The sequence below is a fragment of the Schistocerca gregaria genome, unplaced genomic scaffold (assembly GCF_023897955.1).
Source record: "Schistocerca gregaria isolate iqSchGreg1 unplaced genomic scaffold, iqSchGreg1.2 ptg000180l, whole genome shotgun sequence".
Taxonomy (NCBI): domain Eukaryota; kingdom Metazoa; phylum Arthropoda; class Insecta; order Orthoptera; family Acrididae; genus Schistocerca; species Schistocerca gregaria.
In genome coordinates this window covers 1114899-1135994 of record NW_026061730.1, presented here as the reverse complement: position 1 = coordinate 1135994, position 21096 = coordinate 1114899, and the positions used below count along the sequence as shown (strand labels likewise).

The 21096-nt window shown below is 49.5% G+C and overlaps 3 non-coding genes across 3 annotated transcripts; all 3 read left to right on the top strand.

Annotated features, from left to right (window-relative positions):
- Positions 1 to 9960: 9960 nt before the first annotated feature.
- Positions 9961 to 10034, top strand: Trnaa-agc (transfer RNA alanine (anticodon AGC)). Its single transcript has one exon. It is a non-coding gene; the product is annotated as a tRNA-Ala (tRNA).
- A 4304-nt stretch (positions 10035 to 14338) lies between these two features.
- Positions 14339 to 14412, top strand: Trnaa-agc (transfer RNA alanine (anticodon AGC)). The gene has a single exon. It is a non-coding gene; the product is annotated as a tRNA-Ala (tRNA).
- Positions 14413 to 18729: 4317 nt separating this feature from the next.
- Trnaa-agc (transfer RNA alanine (anticodon AGC)) lies at positions 18730 to 18803 on the top strand. Its single transcript has one exon. It is a non-coding gene; the product is annotated as a tRNA-Ala (tRNA).
- The last annotated feature ends 2293 nt before the right edge of the window (positions 18804 to 21096 follow it).

The following is a 21096-nucleotide window of genomic DNA, read 5'->3' as shown; positions in this document are numbered from 1 at the left end:
GTGACTGCTGATAACAGATGCCGTAGCAATCAATTCATGGAGTGAGTTGTATGTTTTGCGATAGTCTGTCTCTGACAAGGAAGCACAGGTGATATAGGTGCGAACACAGGAAGCTTGCAGCCCCTCGCTGCCTGCAGACACAGAGCAGCCACACTAGAAGAGCGGCCTAAGCCGTAGGCGAAATGTGCTCATTCGCTTTGGCGCGACGTCGAACTATAAATAAGGCTGTCACTAGCGTGAGCGTCGTGTAAAGTCAGAAAAGTCATCTGCATGGGTGATTGCCAAGTTTGGGGAGCGTTTCGTAGTACGATCAGTGCAATGGGGACGCGGAAACTTGTTGTGTCCCAGTGTTTTGCAGTTGGACGACAAGAGTTTTACACAGTAGCAAAGAGCGAGGCACTGAGTTGGCATGAACAATGGAGAGCACAATGGGGCTCGAGATGTGCTTGTTACCTCAGGTGCTGTGTGATTGTGGACAAGGAGTGAAATGGACCAATTTGTGACCGCCCTTTCAATTTAAGACGTTCAAAACAGACGGAATTTGCATTCGTAATACCAGAGCATCGAAACTACTTGGAACTCTTGTGTATATGAACGTGTCCGCGCCTTTGTATTCTGGTACCTTCGCCGCTACAAACCAACCAACCATCGTGTCCGTGCACATCAGAGTCGCAAAGAATGGAGAATAGCCAGGCTTGGTGGTGTGTGTAGCTGTAGCTCAGTTGGCAGATCGTTCGCTTAGCGTGTGAACGGTCTCGGGTTCAAGCCCCGGCTCTTCCATGTTTTGTGTTCAGTGCATGGTAAGTGTTGGTCGCGGCGAACATAAACGCACGCAAGAAGTTGCAAAACCAGCGTCACAGACTGATACGATGTATACTGTCATAAGGAGAGCAAGATGTAAGTGTGGGGACCGGCTGTTATCGTGGTGTCATCGAGTGCAGATCTGTCTTAGGTATCACGGCTTAACGTCATTGAAGTCTAGAGGTGGACAACACGTTCGTCTTACTCAGAGCGGTGTCTGAACTCTTTTTTCGACGTTATGCGTGCCACTTTCATTGTGGCCAACTACGATTCGATACAGAATGCACGAAACCTGAAAGACACCCTCACTGATACATAGAGAGTAGTGTTTGTCTGCGGAATAATGGGAGTGCAAGGGTCTGTGACGTTGATATGACTGTATGTAGCACTACTAGTTATCGGGGGAGTGGGCTTAGCTCAGATGGTAGAGCGCTCGCTTAGCGTGCGAGAGGTACTGGGATCGATACCCAGCGCCTCCAGAATTTTTAACGCACCTACATGAGCACCTTGCCATGCAAGTGGAATAATTCCCAACCGGCAGAGGTGTGTAGGCAGATACAAGCGAACGATTAGCATCCACAATTGCGCCGATTTCACGTAAATCCCTCTGCACGTTCCCATTCTTTGCGTGCAGTCGGTGCTACTGGTATTGCTGGTTGTGACTGCTGATAACAGATGCCGTAGCAATCAATTCATGGAGTGAGTTGTATGTTTTGCGATAGTCTGTCTCTGACAAGGAAGCACAGGTGATATAGGTGCGAACACAGGAAGCTTGCAGCCCCTCGCTGCCTGCAGACACAGAGCAGCCACACTAGAAGAGCGGCCTAAGCCGTAGGCGAAATGTGCTCATTCGCTTTGGCGCGACGTCGAACTGTAAATAAGGCTGTCACTAGCGTGAGCGTCGTGTAAAGTCGGAAAAGTCATCTGCATGGGTGATTGCCAAGTTTGGGGAGCGTTTCGTAGTACGATCAGTGCAATGGGGACGCGGAAACTTGTTGTGTCCCAGTGTTTTGCAGTTGGACGACAAGAGTTTTACACAGTAGCAAAGAGCGAGGCACTGAGTTGGCATGAACAATGGAGAGCACAATGGGGCTCGAGATGTGCTTGTTACCTCAGGTGATGTGTGATTGTGGACAAGGAGTGAAATGGACCAATTTGTGACCGCCCTTTCAATTTAAGACGTTCAAAACAGACGGAATTTGCATTCGTAATACCAGAGCATCGAAACTACTTGGAACTCTTGTGTATATGAACGTGTCCGCGCCTTTGTATTCTGGTACCTTCGCCGCTACAAACCAACCAACCATCGTGTCCGTGCACATCAGAGTCGCAAAGAATGGAGAATAGCCAGGCTTGGTCGTGTGTGTAGCTGTAGCTCAGTTGGCAGATCGTTCGCTTAGCGTGTTAACGGTCTCGGGTTCAAGCCCCGGCTCCTCCATGTTTTGTGTTCAGTGCATGGTAAGTGTTGGTCGCGGCGAACATAAACGCACGCAAGAAGTTGCAAAACCAGCGTCACAGACTGATACGATGTATACTGTCATAAGGAGAGCAAGATGTAAGTGTGGGGACCGGCTGTTATCGTGGTGTCATCGAGTGCAGATCTGTCTTAGGTATCACGGCTTAACGTCATTGAAGTCTAGAGGTGGACAACACGTTCGTCTTACTCAGAGCGGTGTCTGAACTCTATTTTCGACGTTATGCGTGCCACTTTCATTGTGGCCAACTACGATTCGATACAGAATGCACGAAACCTGAAAGACACCCTCACTGATACATAGAGAGTAGTGTTTGTCTGCGGAATAATGGGAGTGCAAGGGTCTGTGACGTTGATATGACTGTATGTAGCACTACTAGTTATCGGGGGGGTGGGCTTAGCTCAGATGGTAGAGCGCTCGCTTAGCGTGCGAGAGGTACTGGGATCGACACCCAGCGCCTCCAGAATTTTTAACGCACCTACATGAGCACCTTGCCATGCAAGTGGAATAATTCCCAACCGGCAGAGGTGTGTAGGCAGATACAAGCGAACGATTAGCATCCACAATTGCGCCGATTTCACGTAAATCCCTCTGCACGTTCCCATTCTTTGCGTGCAGTCGGTGCTACTGGTATTGCTGGTTGTGACTGCTGATAACAGATGCCGTAGCAATCAATTCATGGAGTGAGTTGTATGTTTTGCGATAGTCTGTCTCTGACAAGGAAGCACAGGTGATATAGGTGCGAACACAGGAAGCTTGCAGCCCCTCGCTGCCTGCAGACACAGAGCAGCCACACTAGAAGAGCGGCCTAAGCCGTAGGCGAAATGTGCTCATTCGCTTTGGCGCGACGTCGAACTATAAATAAGGCTGTCACTAGCGTGAGCGTCGTGTAAAGTCAGAAAAGTCATCTGCATGGGTGATTGCCAAGTTTGGGGAGCGTTTCGTAGTACGATCAGTGCAATGGGGACGCGGAAACTTGTTGTGTCCCAGTGTTTTGCAGTTGGACGACAAGAGTTTTACACAGTAGCAAAGAGCGAGGCACTGAGTTGGCATGAACAATGGAGAGCACAATGGGGCTCGAGATGTGCTTGTTACCTCAGGTGCTGCGTGATTGTGGACAAGGAGTGAAATGGACCAATTTGTGACCGCCCTTTCAATTTAAGACGTTCAAAACAGACGGAATTAGCATTCGTAATACCAGAGCATCGAAACTACTTGGAACTCTTGTGTATATGAACGTGTCCGCGCCTTTGTATTCTGGTACCTTCGCCGCTACAAACCAACCAACCATCGTGTCCGTGCACATCAGAGTCGCAAAGAATGGAGAATAGCCAGGCTTGGTCGTGTGTGTAGCTGTAGCTCAGTTGGCAGATCGTTCGCTTAGCGTGTGAACGGTCTCGGGTTCAAGCCCCGGCTCCTCCATGTTTTGTGTTCAGTGCATGGTAAGTGTTGGTCGCGGCGAACATAAACGCACGCAAGAAGTTGCAAAACCAGCGTCACAGACTGATACGATGTATACTGTCATAAGGAGAGCAAGATGTAAGTGTGGGGACCGGCTGTTATCGTGGTGTCATCGAGTGCAGATCTGTCTTAGGTATCACGGCTTAACGTCATTGAAGTCTAGAGGTGGACAACACGTTCGTCTTACTCAGAGCGGTGTCTGAACTCTATTTTCGACGTTATGCGTGCCACTTTCATTGTGGCCAACTACGATTCGATACAGAATGCACGAAACCTGAAAGACACCCTCACTGATACATAGAGAGTAGTGTTTGTCTGCGGAATAATGGGAGTGCAAGGGTCTGTGACGTTGATATGACTGTATGTAGCACTACTAGTTATCGGGGGGGTGGGCTTAGCTCAGATGGTAGAGCGCTCGCTTAGCGTGCGAGAGGTACTGGGATCGATACCCAGCGCCTCCAGAATTTTTAACGCACCTACATGAGCACCTTGCCATGCAAGTGGAATAATTCCCAACCGGCAGAGGTGTGTAGGCAGATACAAGCGAACGATTAGCATCCACAATTGCGCCGATTTCACGTAAATCCCTCTGCACGTTCCCATTCTTTGCGTGCAGTCGGTGCTACTGGTATTGCTGGTTGTGACTGCTGATAACAGATGCCGTAGCAATCAATTCATGGAGTGAGTTGTATGTTTTGCGATAGTCTGTCTCTGACAAGGAAGCACAGGTGATATAGGTGCGAACACAGGAAGCTTGCAGCCCCTCGCTGCCTGCAGACACAGAGCAGCCACACTAGAAGAGCGGCCTAAGCCGTAGGCGAAATGTGCTCATTCGCTTTGGCGCGACGTCGAACTATAAATAAGGCTGTCACTAGCGTGAGCGTCGTGTAAAGTCGGAAAAGTCATCTGCATGGGTGATTGCCAAGTTTGGGGAGCGTTTCGTAGTACGATCAGTGCAATGGGGACGCGGAAACTTGTTGTGTCGCAGTGTTTTGCAGTTGGACGACAAGAGTTTTACACAGTAGCAAAGAGCGAGGCACTGAGTTGGCATGAATAATGGAGGGCACAATGGGGCTCGAGATGTGCTTGTTACCTCAGGTGCTGTGTGATTGTGGACAAGGAGTGAAATGGACCAATTTGTGACCGCCCTTTCAATTTAAGACGTTCAAAACAGACGGAATTTGCATTCGTAATACCAGAGCATCGAAACTACTTGGAACTCTTGTGTATATGAACGTGTCCGCGCCTTTGTATTCTGGTACCTTCGCCGCTACAAACCAACCAACCATCGTGTCCGTGCACATCAGAGTCGCAAAGAATGGAGAATAGCCAGGCTTGGTCGTGTGTGTAGCTGTAGCTCAGTTGGCAGATCGTTCGCTTAGCGTGTGAACGGTCTCGGGTTCAAGCCCCGGCTCCTCCATGTTTTGTGTTCAGTGCATGGTAAGTGTTGGTCGCGGCGAACATAAACGCACGCAAGAAGTTGCAAAACCAGCGTCACAGACTGATACGATGTATACTGTCATAAGGAGAGCAAGATGTAAGTGTGGGGACCGGCTGTTATCGTGGTGTCATCGAGTGCAGATCTGTCTTAGGTATCACGGCTTAACGTCATTGAAGTCTAGAGGTGGACAACACGTTCGTCTTACTCAGAGCGGTGTCTGAACTCTATTTTCGACGTTATGCGTGCCACTTTCATTGTGGCCAACTACGATTCGATACAGAATGCACGAAACCTGAAAGACACCCTCACTGATACATAGAGAGTAGTGTTTGTCTGCGGAATAATGGGAGTGCAAGGGTCTGTGACGTTGATATGACTGTATGTAGCACTACTAGTTATCGGGGGGGTGGGCTTAGCTCAGATGGTAGAGCGCTCGCTTAGCGTGCGAGAGGTACTGGGATCGATACCCAGCGCCTCCAGAATTTTTAACGCACCTACATGAGCACCTTGCCATGCAAGTGGAATAATTCCCAACCGGCAGAGGTGTGTAGGCAGATACAAGCGAACGATTAGCATCCACAATTGCGCCGATTTCACGTAAATCCCTCTGCACGTTCCCATTCTTTGCGTGCAGTCGGTGCTACTGGTATTGCTGGTTGTGACTGCTGATAACAGATGCCGTAGCAATCAATTCATGGAGTGAGTTGTATGTTTTGCGATAGTCTGTCTCTGACAAGGAAGCACAGGTGATATAGGTGCGAACACAGGAAGCTTGCAGCCCCTCGCTGCCTGCAGACACAGAGCAGCCACACTAGAAGAGCGGCCTAAGCCGTAGGCGAAATGTGCTCATTCGCTTTGGCGCGACGTCGAACTATAAATAAGGCTGTCACTAGCGTGAGCGTCGTGTAAAGTCGGAAAAGTCATCTGCATGGGTGATTGCCAAGTTTGGGGAGCGTTTCGTAGTACGATCAGTGCAATGGGGACGCGGAAACTTGTTGTGTCCCAGTGTTTTGCAGTTGGACGACAAGAGTTTTACACAGTAGCAAAGAGCGAGGCACTGAGTTGGCATGAACAATGGAGAGCACAATGGGGCTCGAGATGTGCTTGTTACCTCAGGTGCTGTGTGATTGTGGACAAGGAGTGAAATGGACCAATTTGTGACCGCCCTTTCAATTTAAGACGTTCAAAACAGACGGAATTTGCATTCGTAATACCAGAGCATCGAAACTACTTGGAACTCTTGTGTATATGAACGTGTCCGCGCCTTTGTATTCTGGTACCTTCGCCGCTACAAACCAACCAACCATCGTGTCCGTGCACATCAGAGTCGCAAAGAATGGAGAATAGCCAGGCTTGGTGGTGTGTGTAGCTGTAGCTCAGTTGGCAGATCGTTCGCTTAGCGTGTGAACGGTCTCGGGTTCAAGCCCCGGCTCCTCCATGTTTTGTGTTCAGTGCATGGTAAGTGTTGGTCGCGGCGAACATAAACGCACGCAAGAAGTTGCAAAACCAGCGTCACAGACTGATACGATGTATACTGTCATAAGGAGAGCAAGATGTAAGTGTGGGGACCGGCTGTTATCGTGGTGTCATCGAGTGCAGATCTGTCTTAGGTATCACGGCTTAACGTCATTGAAGTCTAGAGGTGGACAACACGTTCGTCTTACTCAGAGCGGTGTCTGAACTCTATTTTCGACGTTATGCGTGCCACTTTCATTGTGGCCAACTACGATTCGATACAGAATGCACGAAACCTGAAAGACACCCTCACTGATACATAGAGAGTAGTGTTTGTCTGCGGAATAATGGGAGTGCAAGGGTCTGTGACGTTGATATGACTGTATGTAGCACTACTAGTTATCGGGGGGGTGGGCTTAGCTCAGATGGTAGAGCGCTCGCTTAGCGTGCGAGAGGTACTGGGATCGATACCCAGCGCCTTCAGAATTTTTAACGCACCTACATGAGCACCTTGCCATGCAAGTGGAATAATTCCCAACCGGCAGAGGTGTGTAGGCAGATACAAGCGAACGATTAGCATCCACAATTGCGCCGATTTCACGTAAATCCCTCTGCACGTTCCCATTCTTTGCGTGCAGTCGGTGCTACTGGTATTGCTGGTTGTGACTGCTGATAACAGATGCCGTAGCAATCAATTCATGGAGTGAGTTGTATGTTTTGCGATAGTCTGTCTCTGACAAGGAAGCACAGGTGATATAGGTGCGAACACAGGAAGCTTGCAGCCCCTCGCTGCCTGCAGACACAGAGCAGCCACACTAGAAGAGCGGCCTAAGCCGTAGGCGAAATGTGCTCATTCGCTTTGGCGCGACGTCGAACTATAAATAAGGCTGTCACTAGCGTGAGCGTCGTGTAAAGTCGGAAAAGTCATCTGCATGGGTGATTGCCAAGTTTGGGGAGCGTTTCGTAGTACGATCAGTGCAATGGGGACGCGGAAACTTGTTGTGTCCCAGTGTTTTGCAGTTGGACGACAAGAGTTTTACACAGTAGCAAAGAGCGAGGCACTGAGTTGGCATGAACAATGGAGAGCACAATGGGGCTCGAGATGTGCTTGTTACCTCAGGTGCTGCGTGATTGTGGACAAGGAGTGAAATGGACCAATTTGTGACCGCCCTTTCAATTTAAGACGTTCAAAACAGACGGAATTTGCATTCGTAATACCAGAGCATCGAAACTACTTGGAACTCTTGTGTATATGAACGTGTCCGCGCCTTTGTATTCTGGTACCTTCGCCGCTACAAACCAACCAACCATCGTGTCCGTGCACATCAGAGTCGCAAAGAATGGAGAATAGCCAGGCTTGGTCGTGTGTGTAGCTGTAGCTCAGTTGGCAGATCGTTCGCTTAGCGTGTGAACGGTCTCGGGTTCAAGCCCCGGCTCCTCCATGTTTTGTGTTCAGTGCATGGTAAGTGTTGGTCGCGGCGAACATAAACGCACGCAAGAAGTTGCAAAACCAGCGTCACAGACTGATACGATGTATACTGTCATAAGGAGAGCAAGATGTAAGTGTGGGGACCGGCTGTTATCGTGGTGTCATCGAGTGCAGATCTGTCTTAGGTATCACGGCTTAACGTCATTGAAGTCTAGAGGTGGACAACACGTTCGTCTTACTCAGAGCGGTGTCTGAACTCTATTTTCGACGTTATGCGTGCCACTTTCATTGTGGCCAACTACGATTCGATACAGAATGCACGAAACCTGAAAGACACCCTCACTGATACATAGAGAGTAGTGTTTGTCTGCGGAATAATGGGAGTGCAAGGGTCTGTGACGTTGATATGACTGTATGTAGCACTACTAGTTATCGGGGGGGTGGGCTTAGCTCAGATGGTAGAGCGCTCGCTTAGCGTGCGAGAGGTACTGGGATCGATACCCAGCGCCTCCAGAATTTTTAACGCACCTACATGAGCACCTTGCCATGCAAGTGGAATAATTCCCAACCGGCAGAGGTGTGTAGGCAGATACAAGCGAACGATTAGCATCCACAATTGCGCCGATTTCACGTAAATCCCTCTGCACGTTCCCATTCTTTGCGTGCAGTCGGTGCTACTGGTATTGCTGGTTGTGACTGCTGATAACAGATGCCGTAGCAATCAATTCATGGAGTGAGTTGTATGTTTTGCGATAGTCTGTCTCTGACAAGGAAGCACAGGTGATATAGGTGCGAACACAGGAAGCTTGCAGCCCCTCGCTGCCTGCAGACACAGAGCAGCCACACTAGAAGAGCGGCCTAAGCCGTAGGCGAAATGTGCTCATTCGCTTTGGCGCGACGTCGAACTATAAATAAGGCTGTCACTAGCGTGAGCGTCGTGTAAAGTCGGAAAAGTCATCTGCATGGGTGATTGCCAAGTTTGGGGAGCGTTTCGTAGTACGATCAGTGCAATGGGGACGCGGAAACTTGTTGTGTCGCAGTGTTTTGCAGTTGGACGACAAGAGTTTTACACAGTAGCAAAGAGCGAGGCACTGAGTTGGCATGAACAATGGAGGGCACAATGGGGCTCGAGATGTGCTTGTTACCTCAGGTGCTGTGTGATTGTGGACAAGGAGTGAAATGGACCAATTTGTGACCGCCCTTTCAATTTAAGACGTTCAAAACAGACGGAATTTGCATTCGTAATACCAGAGCATCGAAACTACTTGGAACTCTTGTGTATATGAACGTGTCCGCGCCTTTGTATTCTGGTACCTTCGCCGCTACAAACCAACCAACCATCGTGTCCGTGCACATCAGAGTCGCAAAGAATGGAGAATAGCCAGGCTTGGTGGTGTGTGTAGCTGTAGCTCAGTTGGCAGATCGTTCGCTTAGCGTGTGAACGGTCTCGGGTTCAAGCCCCGGCTCCTCCATGTTTTGTGTTCAGTGCATGGTAAGTGTTGGTCGCGGCGAACATAAACGCACGCAAGAAGTTGCAAAACCAGCGTCACAGACTGATACGATGTATACTGTCATAAGGAGAGCAAGATGTAAGTGTGGGGACCGGCTGTTATCGTGGTGTCATCGAGTGCAGATCTGTCTTAGGTATCACGGCTTAACGTCATTGAAGTCTAGAGGTGGACAACACGTTCGTCTTACTCAGAGCGGTGTCTGAACTCTATTTTCGACGTTATGCGTGCCACTTTCATTGTGGCCAACTACGATTCGATACAGAATGCACGAAACCTGAAAGACACCCTCACTGATACATAGAGAGTAGTGTTTGTCTGCGGAATAATGGGAGTGCAAGGGTCTGTGACGTTGATATGACTGTATGTAGCACTACTAGTTATCGGGGGGGTGGGCGTAGCTCAGATGGTAGAGCGCTCGCTTAGCGTGCGAGAGGTACTGGGATCGATACCCAGCGCCTCCAGAATTTTTAACGCACCTACATGAGCACCTTGCCATGCAAGTGGAATAATTCCCAACCGGCAGAGGTGTGTAGGCAGATACAAGCGAACGATTAGCATCCACAATTGCGCCGATTTCACGTAAATCCCTCTGCACGTTCCCATTCTTTGCGTGCAGTCGGCTGCTACTGGTGTTGCTGGTTGTGACTGCTGATAACAGATGCCGTAGCAATCAATTCATGGAGTGAGTTGTATGTTTTGCGATAGTCTGTCTCTGACAAGGAAGCACAGGTGATATAGGTGCGAACACAGGAAGCTTGCAGCCCCTCGCTGCCTGCAGACACAGAGCAGCCACACTAGAAGAGCGGCCTAAGCCGTAGGCGAAATGTGCTCATTCGCTTTGGCGCGACGTCGAACTATAAATAAGGCTGTCACTAGCGTGAGCGTCGTGTAAAGTCGGAAAAGTCATCTGCATGGGTGATTGCCAAGTTTGGGGAGCGTTTCGTAGTACGATCAGTGCAATGGGGACGCGGAAACTTGTTGTGTCCCAGTGTTTTGCAGTTGGACGACAAGAGTTTTACACAGTAGCAAAGAGCGAGGCACTGAGTTGGCATGAACAATGGAGAGCACAATGGGGCTCGAGATGTGCTTGTTACCTCAGGTGCTGTGTGATTGTGGACAAGGAGTGAAATGGACCAATTTGTGACCGCCCTTTCAATTTAAGACGTTCAAAACAGACGGAATTTGCATTCGTAATACCAGAGCATCGAAACTACTTGGAACTCTTGTGTATATGAACGTGTCCGCGCCTTTGTATTCTGGTACCTTCGCCGCTACAAACCAACCAACCATCGTGTCCGTGCACATCAGAGTCGCAAAGAATGGAGAATAGCCAGGCTTGGTGGTGTGTGTAGCTGTAGCTCAGTTGGCAGATCGTTCGCTTAGCGTGTGAACGGTCTCGGGTTCAAGCCCCGGCTCCTCCATGTTTTGTGTTCAGTGCATGGTAAGTGTTGGTCGCGGCGAACATAAACGCACGCAAGAAGTTGCAAAACCAGCGTCACAGACTGATACGATGTATACTGTCATAAGGAGAGCAAGATGTAAGTGTGGGGACCGGCTGTTATCGTGGTGTCATCGAGTGCAGATCTGTCTTAGGTATCACGGCTTAACGTCATTGAAGTCTAGAGGTGGACAACACGTTCGTCTTACTCAGAGCGGTGTCTGAACTCTATTTTCGACGTTATGCGTGCCACTTTCATTGTGGCCAACTACGATTCGATACAGAATGCACGAAACCTGAAAGACACCCTCACTGATACATAGAGAGTAGTGTTTGTCTGCGGAATAATGGGAGTGCAAGGGTCTGTGACGTTGATATGACTGTATGTAGCACTACTAGTTATCGGGGGGGTGGGCTTAGCTCAGATGGTAGAGCGCTCGCTTAGCGTGCGAGAGGTACTGGGATCGATACCCAGCGCCTTCAGAATTTTTAACGCACCTACATGAGCACCTTGCCATGCAAGTGGAATAATTCCCAACCGGCAGAGGTGTGTAGGCAGATACAAGCGAACGATTAGCATCCACAATTGCGCCGATTTCACGTAAATCCCTCTGCACGTTCCCATTCTTTGCGTGCAGTCGGTGCTACTGGTATTGCTGGTTGTGACTGCTGATAACAGATGCCGTAGCAATCAATTCATGGAGTGAGTTGTATGTTTTGCGATAGTCTGTCTCTGACAAGGAAGCACAGGTGATATAGGTGCGAACACAGGAAGCTTGCAGCCCCTCGCTGCCTGCAGACACAGAGCAGCCACACTAGAAGAGCGGCCTAAGCCGTAGGCGAAATGTGCTCATTCGCTTTGGCGCGACGTCGAACTATAAATAAGGCTGTCACTAGCGTGAGCGTCGTGTAAAGTCGGAAAAGTCATCTGCATGGGTGATTGCCAAGTTTGGGGAGCGTTTCGTAGTACGATCAGTGCAATGGGGACGCGGAAACTTGTTGTGTCCCAGTGTTTTGCAGTTGGACGACAAGAGTTTTACACAGTAGCAAAGAGCGAGGCACTGAGTTGGCATGAACAATGGAGAGCACAATGGGGCTCGAGATGTGCTTGTTACCTCAGGTGCTGCGTGATTGTGGACAAGGAGTGAAATGGACCAATTTGTGACCGCCCTTTCAATTTAAGACGTTCAAAACAGACGGAATTTGCATTCGTAATACCAGAGCATCGAAACTACTTGGAACTCTTGTGTATATGAACGTGTCCGCGCCTTTGTATTCTGGTACCTTCGCCGCTACAAACCAACCAACCATCGTGTCCGTGCACATCAGAGTCGCAAAGAATGGAGAATAGCCAGGCTTGGTCGTGTGTGTAGCTGTAGCTCAGTTGGCAGATCGTTCGCTTAGCGTGTGAACGGTCTCGGGTTCAAGCCCCGGCTCCTCCATGTTTTGTGTTCAGTGCATGGTAAGTGTTGGTCGCGGCGAACATAAACGCACGCAAGAAGTTGCAAAACCAGCGTCACAGACTGATACGATGTATACTGTCATAAGGAGAGCAAGATGTAAGTGTGGGGACCGGCTGTTATCGTGGTGTCATCGAGTGCAGATCTGTCTTAGGTATCACGGCTTAACGTCATTGAAGTCTAGAGGTGGACAACACGTTCGTCTTACTCAGAGCGGTGTCTGAACTCTATTTTCGACGTTATGCGTGCCACTTTCATTGTGGCCAACTACGATTCGATACAGAATGCACGAAACCTGAAAGACACCCTCACTGATACATAGAGAGTAGTGTTTGTCTGCGGAATAATGGGAGTGCAAGGGTCTGTGACGTTGATATGACTGTATGTAGCACTACTAGTTATCGGGGGGGTGGGCTTAGCTCAGATGGTAGAGCGCTCGCTTAGCGTGCGAGAGGTACTGGGATCGATACCCAGCGCCTCCAGAATTTTTAACGCACCTACATGAGCACCTTGCCATGCAAGTGGAATAATTCCCAACCGGCAGAGGTGTGTAGGCAGATACAAGCGAACGATTAGCATCCACAATTGCGCCGATTTCACGTAAATCCCTCTGCACGTTCCCATTCTTTGCGTGCAGTCGGTGCTACTGGTATTGCTGGTTGTGACTGCTGATAACAGATGCCGTAGCAATCAATTCATGGAGTGAGTTGTATGTTTTGCGATAGTCTGTCTCTGACAAGGAAGCACAGGTGATATAGGTGCGAACACAGGAAGCTTGCAGCCCCTCGCTGCCTGCAGACACAGAGCAGCCACACTAGAAGAGCGGCCTAAGCCGTAGGCGAAATGTGCTCATTCGCTTTGGCGCGACGTCGAACTATAAATAAGGCTGTCACTAGCGTGAGCGTCGTGTAAAGTCGGAAAAGTCATCTGCATGGGTGATTGCCAAGTTTGGGGAGCGTTTCGTAGTACGATCAGTGCAATGGGGACGCGGAAACTTGTTGTGTCGCAGTGTTTTGCAGTTGGACGACAAGAGTTTTACACAGTAGCAAAGAGCGAGGCACTGAGTTGGCATGAACAATGGAGGGCACAATGGGGCTCGAGATGTGCTTGTTACCTCAGGTGCTGTGTGATTGTGGACAAGGAGTGAAATGGACCAATTTGTGACCGCCCTTTCAATTTAAGACGTTCAAAACAGACGGAATTTGCATTCGTAATACCAGAGCATCGAAACTACTTGGAACTCTTGTGTATATGAACGTGTCCGCGCCTTTGTATTCTGGTACCTTCGCCGCTACAAACCAACCAACCATCGTGTCCGTGCACATCAGAGTCGCAAAGAATGGAGAATAGCCAGGCTTGGTGGTGTGTGTAGCTGTAGCTCAGTTGGCAGATCGTTCGCTTAGCGTGTGAACGGTCTCGGGTTCAAGCCCCGGCTCCTCCATGTTTTGTGTTCAGTGCATGGTAAGTGTTGGTCGCGGCGAACATAAACGCACGCAAGAAGTTGCAAAACCAGCGTCACAGACTGATACGATGTATACTGTCATAAGGAGAGCAAGATGTAAGTGTGGGGACCGGCTGTTATCGTGGTGTCATCGAGTGCAGATCTGTCTTAGGTATCACGGCTTAACGTCATTGAAGTCTAGAGGTGGACAACACGTTCGTCTTACTCAGAGCGGTGTCTGAACTCTATTTTCGACGTTATGCGTGCCACTTTCATTGTGGCCAACTACGATTCGATACAGAATGCACGAAACCTGAAAGACACCCTCACTGATACATAGAGAGTAGTGTTTGTCTGCGGAATAATGGGAGTGCAAGGGTCTGTGACGTTGATATGACTGTATGTAGCACTACTAGTTATCGGGGGGGTGGGCGTAGCTCAGATGGTAGAGCGCTCGCTTAGCGTGCGAGAGGTACTGGGATCGATACCCAGCGCCTCCAGAATTTTTAACGCACCTACATGAGCACCTTGCCATGCAAGTGGAATAATTCCCAACCGGCAGAGGTGTGTAGGCAGATACAAGCGAACGATTAGCATCCACAATTGCGCCGATTTCACGTAAATCCCTCTGCACGTTCCCATTCTTTGCGTGCAGTCGGCTGCTACTGGTGTTGCTGGTTGTGACTGCTGATAACAGATGCCGTAGCAATCAATTCATGGAGTGAGTTGTATGTTTTGCGATAGTCTGTCTCTGACAAGGAAGCACAGGTGATATAGGTGCGAACACAGGAAGCTTGCAGCCCCTCGCTGCCTGCAGACACAGAGCAGCCACACTAGAAGAGCGGCCTAAGCCGTAGGCGAAATGTGCTCATTCGCTTTGGCGCGACGTCGAACTATAAATAAGGCTGTCACTAGCGTGAGCGTCGTGTAAAGTCGGAAAAGTCATCTGCATGGGTGATTGCCAAGTTTGGGGAGCGTTTCGTAGTACGATCAGTGCAATGGGGACGCGGAAACTTGTTGTGTCGCAGTGTTTTGCAGTTGGACGACAAGAGTTTTACACAGTAGCAAAGAGCGAGGCACTGAGTTGGCATGAACAATGGAGAGCACAATGGGGCTCGAGATGTGCTTGTTACCTCAGGTGCTGTGTGATTGTGGACAAGGAGTGAAATGGACCAATTTGTGACCGCCCTTTCAATTTAAGACGTTCAAAACAGACGGAATTTGCATTCGTAATACCAGAGCATCGAAACTACTTGGAACTCTTGTGTATATGAACGTGTCCGCGCCTTTGTATTCTGGTACCTTCGCCGCTACAAACCAACCAACCATCGTGTCCGTGCACATCAGAGTCGCAAAGAATGGAGAATAGCCAGGCTTGGTGGTGTGTGTAGCTGTAGCTCAGTTGGCAGATCGTTCGCTTAGCTTGTGAACGGTCTCGGGTTCAAGCCCCGGCTCCTCCATGTTTTGTGTTCAGTGCATGGTAAGTGTTGGTCGCGGCGAACATAAACGCACGCAAGAAGTTGCAAAACCAGCGTCACAGACTGATACGATGTATACTGTCATAAGGAGAGCAAGATGTAAGTGTGGGGACCGGCTGTTATCGTGGTGTCATCGAGTGCAGATCTGTCTTAGGTATCACGGCTTAACGTCATTGAAGTCTAGAGGTGGACAACACGTTCGTCTTACTCAGAGCGGTGTCTGAACTCTATTTTCGACGTTATGCGTGCCACTTTCATTGTGGCCAACTACGATTCGATACAGAATGCACGAAACCTGAAAGACACCCTCACTGATACATAGAGAGTAGTGTTTGTCTGCGGAATAATGGGAGTGCAAGGGTCTGTGACGTTGATATGACTGTATGTAGCACTACTAGTTATCGGGGGGGTGGGCGTAGCTCAGATTGTAGAGCGCTTGCTTAGCGTGCGAGAGGTACTGGGATCGATACCCAGCGCCTCCAGAATTTTTAACGCACCTACATGAGCACCTTGCCATGCAAGTGGAATAATTCCCAACCGGCAGAGGTGTGTAGGCAGATACAAGCGAACGATTAGCATCCACAATTGCGCCGATTTCACGTAAATCCCTCTGCACGTTCCCATTCTTTGCGTGCAGTCGGCTGCTACTGGTATTGCTGGTTGTGACTGCTGATAACAGATGCCGTAGCAATCAATTCATGGAGTGAGTTGTATGTTTTGCGATAGTCTGTCTCTGACAAGGAAGCACAGGTGATATAGGTGCGAACACAGGAAGCTTGCAGCCCCTCGCTGCCTGCAGACACAGAGCAGCCACACTAGAAGAGCGGCCTAAGCCGTAGGCGAAATGTGCTCATTCGCTTTGGCGCGACGTCGAACTATAAATAAGGCTGTCACTAGCGTGAGCGTCGTGTAAAGTCGGAAAAGTCATCTGCATGGGTGATTGCCAAGTTTGGGGAGCGTTTCGTAGTACGATCAGTGCAATGGGGACGCGGAAACTTGTTGTGTCCCAGTGTTTTGCAGTTGGACGACAAGAGTTTTACACAGTAGCAAAGAGTGAGGCACTGAGTTGGCATGAACAATGGAGAGCACAATATGGCTCGAGATGTGCTTGTTACCTCAGGTGCTGTGTGATTGTGGACAAGGAGTGAAATGGACCAATTTGTGACCGCCCTTTCAATTTAAGACGTTCAAAACAGACGGAATTAGCATTCGTAATACCAGAGCATCGAAACTACTTGGAACTCTTGTGTATATGAACGTGTCCGCGCCTTTGTATTCTGGTACCTTCGCCGCTACAAACCAACCAACCATCGTGCCCGTGCACATCAGAGTCGCAAAGAATGGAGAATAGCCAGGCTTGGTCGTGTGTGTAGCTGTAGCTCAGTTGGCAGATCGTTCGCTTAGCGTGTGAACGGTCTCGGGTTCAAGCCCCGGCTCCTCCATGTTTTGTGTTCAGTGCATGGTAAGTGTTGGTCGCGGCGAACATAAACGCACGCAAGAAGTTGCAAAACCAGCGTCACAGACTGATACGATGTATACTGTCATAAGGAGAGCAAGATGTAAGTGTGGGGACCGGCTGTTATCGTGGTGTCATCGAGTGCAGATCTGTCTTAGGTATCACGGCTTAACGTCATTGAAGTCTAGAGGTGGACAACACGTTCGTCTTACTCAGAGCGGTGTCTGAACTCTATTTTCGACGTTATGCGTGCCACTTTCATTGTGGCCAACTACGATTCGATACAGAATGCACGAAACCTGAAAGACACCCTCACTGATACATAGAGAGTAGTGTTTGTCTGCGGAATAATGGGAGTGCAAGGGTCTGTGACGTTGATATGACTGTATGTAGCACTACTAGTTATCGGGGGGGTGGGCGTAGCTCAGATGGTAGAGCGCTCGCGTAGCGTGCGAGAGGTACTGGGATCGATACCCAGCGCCTCCAGAATTTTTAACGCACCTACATGAGCACCTTGCCATGCAAGTGGAATAATTCCCAACCGGCAGAGGTGTGTAGGCAGATACAAGCGAACGATTAGCATCCACAATTGCGCCGATTTCACGTAAATCCCTCTGCACGTTCCCATTCTTTGCGTGCAGTCGGCTGCTACTGGTGTTGCTGGTTGTGACTGCTGATAACAGATGCCGTAGCAATCAATTCATGGAGTGAGTTGTATGTTTTGCGATAGTCTGTCTCTGACAAGGAAGCACAGGTGATATAGGTGCGAACACAGGAAGCTTGCAGCCCCTCGCTGCCTGCAGACACAGAGCAGCCACACTAGAAGAGCGGCCTAAGCCGTAGGCGAAATGTGCTCATTCGCTTTGGCGCGACGTCGAACTATAAATAAGGCTGTCACTAGCGTGAGCGTTGCGTGAGCGTCGTGTAAAGTCGGAAAAGTCATCTGCATGGGTGATTGCCAAGTTTGGGGAGCGTTTCGTAGTACGATCAGTGCAATGGGGACGCGGAAACTTGTTGTGTCCCAGCGTTTTGCAGTTGGACGACAAGAGTTTTACACAGTAGCAAAGAGCGAGGCACTGAGTTGGCATGAACAATGGAGAGCACAATGGGGCTCGAGATGTGCTTGTTACCTCAGGTGCTGTGTGATTGTGGACAAGGAGTGAAATGGACCAATTTGTGACCGCCCTTTCAATTTAAGACGTTCAAAACAGACGGAATTAGCATTCGTAATACCAGAGCATCGAAACTACTTGGAACTCTTGTGTATATGAACGTGTCCGCGCCTTTGTATTCTGGTACCTTCGCCGCTACAAACCAACCAACCATCGTGCCCGTGCACATCAGAGTCGCAAAGAATGGAGAATAGCCAGGCTTGGTCGTGTGTGTAGCTGTAGCTCAGTTAGCAGATCGTTCGCTTAGCGTGTGAACGGTCTCGGGTTCAAGCCCCGGCTCCTCCATGTTTTGTGTTCAGTGCATGGTAAGTGTTGGTCGCGGCGAACATAAACGCACGCAAGAAGTTGCAAAACCAGCGTCACAGACTGATACGATGTATACTGTCATAAGGAGAGCAAGATGTAAGTGTGGGGACCGGCAGTTATCGTGGTGTCATCGAGTGCAGATCTGTCTTAGGTATCACGGCTTAACGTCATTGAAGTCTAGAGGTGGACAACACGTTCGTCTTACTCAGAGCGGTGTCTGAACTCTATTTTCGACGTTATGCGTGCCACTTTCATTGTGGCCAACTACGATTCGATACAGAATGCACGAAACCTGAAAGACACCCTCACTGATACATAGAGAGTAGTGTTTGTCTGCGGAATAATGGGAGTGCAAGGGTCTGTGACGTTGATATGACTGTATGTAGCACTACTAGTTATCGGGGGGGTGGGCGTAGCTCAGATGGTAGAGCGCTCGCTTAGCGTGCGAGAGGTACTGGGATCGATACCCAGCGCCTCCAGAATTTTTAACGCACCTACATGAGCACCTTGCCATGCAAGTGGAATAATTCCCAACCGGCAGAGGTGTGTAGGCAGATACAAGCGAACGATTAGCATCCACAATTGCGCCGATTTCACGTAAATCCCTCTGCACGTTCCCATTCTTTGCGTGCAGTCGGCTGCTACTGGTATTGCTGGTTGTGACTGCTGATAACAGATGACGTAGCAATCAATTCATGGAGTGAGTTGTATGTTTTGCGATAGTCTGTCTCTGACAAGGAAGCACAGGTGATATAGGTGCGAACACAGGAAGCTTGCAGCCCCTCGCTGCCTGCAGACACAGAGCAGCCACACTAGAAGAGCGGCCTAAGCCGTAGGCGAAATGTGCTCATTCGCTTTGGCGCGACGTCGAACTATAAATAAGGCTGTCACTAGCGTGAGCGTCGTGTAAAGTCGGAAAAGTCATCTGCATGGGTGATTGCCAAGTTTGGGGAGCGTTTCGTAGTACGATCAGTGCAATGGGGACGCGGAAACTTGTTGTGTCCCAGTGTTTTGCAGTTGGACGACAAGAGTTTTACACAGTAGCAAAGAGCGAGGCACTGAGTTGGCATGAACAATGGAGGGCACAATGGGGCTCGAGATGTGCTTGTTACCTCAGGTGCTGTGTGATTGTGGACAAGGAGTGAAATGGACCAATTTGTGACCGCCCTTTCAATTTAAGACGTTCAAAACAGACGGAATTTGCATTCGTAATACCAGAGCATCGAAACTACTTGGAACTCTTGTGTATATGAACGTGTCCGCGCCTTTGTATTCTGGTACCTTCGCCGCTACAAACCAACCAACCATCGTGTCCGTGCACATCAGAGTCGCAAAGAATGGAGAATAGCCAGGCTTGGTGGTGTGTGTAGCTGTAGCTCAGTTGGCAGATCGTTCGCTTAGCGTGTGAACGGTCTCGGGTTCAAGCCCCGGCTCCTCCATGTTTTGTGTTCAGTGCATGGTAAGTGTTGGTCGCGGCGAACATAAACGCACGCAAGAAGTTGCAAAACCAGCGTCACAGACTGATATGATGTATACTGTCATAAGGAGAGCAAGATGTAAGTGTGGGGACCGGCTGTTATCGTGGTGTCATCGAGTGCAGATCTGTCTTAGGTATCACGGCTTAACGTCATTGAAGTCTAGAGGTGGACAACACGTTCGTCTTACTCAGAGCGGTGTCTGAACTCTATTTTCGACGTTATGCGTGCCACTTTCATTGTGGCCAACTACGATTCGATACAGAATGCACGAAACCTGAAAGACACCCTCACTGATACATAGAGAGTAGTGTTTGTCTGCGGAATAATGGGAGTGCAAGGGTCTGTGACGTTGATATGACTGTATGTAGCACTACTAGTTATCGGGGCGGTGGGCGTAGCTCAGATGGTAGAGCGCTCGCTTGGCGTGCGAGAGGTACTGGGATCGGTACCCAGCGCCTCCAGAATTTTTAATGCACCTACATGAGCACCTTGCCATGCAAGTGGAATAATTCCCAACCGGCAGAGGTGTGTAGGCAGATACAAGCGAACGATTAGCATCCACAATTGCGCCGATTTCACGTAAATCCCTCTGCACGTTCCCATTCTTTGCGTGCAGTCGGCTGCTACTGGTGTTGCTGGTTGTGACTGCTGATAACAGATGCCGTAGCAATCAACTCATGGAGCGAGTTGTATGTTTTGCGATAGTCTGTCTCTGACAAGGAAGCACAGGTGATATAGGTGCGAACACAGGAAGCTTGCAGCCCCTCGCTGCCTGCAGACACAGAGCAGCCACACTAGAAGAGCGGCCTAAGCCGTAGGCGAAATGTGCTCATTTGCTTTGGCGCGACGTCGAACTATAAATAAGGCTGTCACTAGCGTGAGCGTTGCGTGAGCGTCGTGTAAAGTCGGAAAAGTCATCTGCATGGGTGATTGCCAAGTTTGGGGAGCGTTTCGTAGTACGATCAGTGCAATGGGGACGCGGAAACTTGTTGTGTCCCAGTGTTTTGCAGTTGGACGACAAGAGTTTTACACAGTAGCAAAGAGCGAGGCACTGAGTTGGCATGAACAATGGAGAGCACAATGGGGCTCGAGATGTGCTTGTTACCTCAGGTGCTGTGTGATTGTGGACAAGGAGTGAAATGGACCAATTTGTGACCGCCCTTTCAATTTAAGACGTTCAAAACAGACGGAATTTGCATTCGTAATACCAGAGCATCGAAACTACTTGGAACTCTTGTGTATATGAACGTGTCCGCGCCTTTGTATTCTGGTACCTTCGCCGCTACAAACCAAC